Source organism: Jatropha curcas, chromosome 2 (assembly GCF_041381405.1).
Source record: "Jatropha curcas cultivar XTBG-Jc1 chromosome 2, XTBG_Jcur_1.0, whole genome shotgun sequence".
NCBI classification, from domain to species: Eukaryota; Viridiplantae; Streptophyta; class Magnoliopsida; order Malpighiales; family Euphorbiaceae; genus Jatropha; species Jatropha curcas.
Genome location: NC_143152.1, coordinates 25,426,479 through 25,428,673, shown reverse-complemented (window position 1 = coordinate 25,428,673; position 2,195 = coordinate 25,426,479).

The following is a 2,195-nucleotide window of genomic DNA, read 5'->3' as shown; positions in this document are numbered from 1 at the left end:
CCCGAATGCCAAAAGGAATCCCGGAGATCACCGAAAAATCAGTGGGGGTCATTGTTATCTCACCCCAAGGGAAATGGAAAGTATTGGTGGTGTCCCACCATCTCTCGGCCAACGCGCACAGTAAGTCCTTGTAATTGTGCCGAGCCATCTCAAGATGTCTTAAAAAGTCCAGATGAGAGGGACTGATAATAGCTCCGATCGCGTTTTTGTGGTCGAGTATCTCGACCGAAATTTCAGCAACAGATGTCTCGCCTACGTCCAATCTAATGTGTGGATCCTAAAAGGTAAAGCAGTATAAGAGTTATTCCTTGGTTCCTTTACTAAGGGTAATATCTTAATTCTATCCTAGCATGCATGCTAATAAAACAGTAAGTGCAGAAACATAAAAAAAAATTCACATTTTGGCCCCTAAAGCCGAAAAATTCGCAATTTGGCCACAAAGGCCCAAAAATTCACATTTTGGCCCCAAAGGCCCAAAAATTCGCAATTTGGCCCCAAAGGCCCAAAAATGCCCAATTTGGCCACAAAGGCCCAAAAGTTCACATTTTGGCCCCTTAGGCCAAGAAATTCGCAATTTGGCCACAAAGGCCCAAAGTCACATTTTGGCCCCTAAGGCCCAAAAATGCCCAATTTGGCCACAAAGGCCCAAAAGTTCACATTTTAGCCCCTTAGGCCCAGAAATTCCCAATTTGGCCCCAAAGGCCCAAAAATGCCCAATTTGGCCACAAAGGCCCAAAAGTTCACATTTTGGCCCTTAAGGCCCAAAAATTTCCAATTTGGCCCAAAGGCCCAAAAATGCTCAATTTGGCCACAAAGGCCCAAAAGTTCATATTTTGGCCCCTAAGGCCCAAAAATTCACATTTTGGCCCCCTAAGGCCCCAAAAAAAAAAATAAACAAATAAAAGTGAAAGGGAGCTTACCTGGGCGTAGACGCCAGTTACGGAGGCGTAAGTGTCAGCGTCCGCCGTGACATTGACTTAGTCGAGGGAAATCCCCAGAGACTCCAGAAAATCCTCGTCGCTAAGATCTGAAGAAACCATGGAGGAAGGAAGCTTTGAAGCTTTGGAAATTGAGAGAATTTTGAGAGAGATCTTTGAGTTGGAAAGTTTAAAATGAATGTAGAAGTGAAACTTCAGCTATTTATAAGGAAATAGCCAAAAGGCGGATCTTCTGGACGCGTTCGATTTTCGCCTTCAAAATTTATTTTTCAGACAACCACCGACTCCCATAAATCATTTTTATGGTTGCCGGTAGGGGGTAACTGTGAATACTCAAATTTTGAGGCTCAAAAAGCCTGTTTTCTCAGACTGCAAACAGTCCGGCCGGACTGGAGGTAATTCGGAAAGTTCACCGAAAGTATGCCAATATGTACTTGAAACGTCCGGAAAATTACGAGGATCGCAGAACTGGTCCCGGAATATTTTTTGGAGGTACGGAACTCCCGAAAAAGCCTTTGGAACGAAAAACTAGCGAGTGGACAGTCCACGGCGGGAGCGCCCGCCCTCCACGGCGGCAGCGCCCGCTGTCCACGGCGGGAGCTACCGCCCTCCACGGTAGCAGCTACCGCCCTCCAGGGTGGTCAGAACCGCCCTCCGGCCTGTTTTTTCCTATAAATACAGCCCCGAATCAACAGTTTTAAGCACTCAGTCTGTGTTGACGGACGGTCTCTTCTCCCCTACGCTCCTTGCGGTTCTTTTAATGCTTTTCTGCATTTAGTGTAGGCTTTTATTACTCTGCTGTTGTGATATTTGGCCACTTAAATTAAATTAATTTTAATTAATATTCCCCAAACGAGGAGCTTAATCCCGAGTTTTCAAGCTGAAGCTAAGAAGCGGCCGCCGATTAACTCAGCTAATAACAAAACTCTGCTCATTTAATTTTAGCATTTTGTGCATATTCTTTTTCTACTCCAATTCTGAATTAAACTGCTGCATAAATGCATTCACGTCATCAACTTGGCAAATAAGCTGCCTCAATTAAATATGATTAAGCTTAAATGTCCGGTTAATTAATAATCGTGGTATTAAAGCATAAATCCGATAATATTGGCTAAAGTATCTGGTCAATTAATGACTATGGTATAATCGCCTTTATTTCGAACAGTCCGGCTTAAGTCCAATTAATCAATAATTGTGGCTAAATAGCCTTAATTAAACACGTTTTTTTGGCAATAAATTACCTATATTGCAATTCAA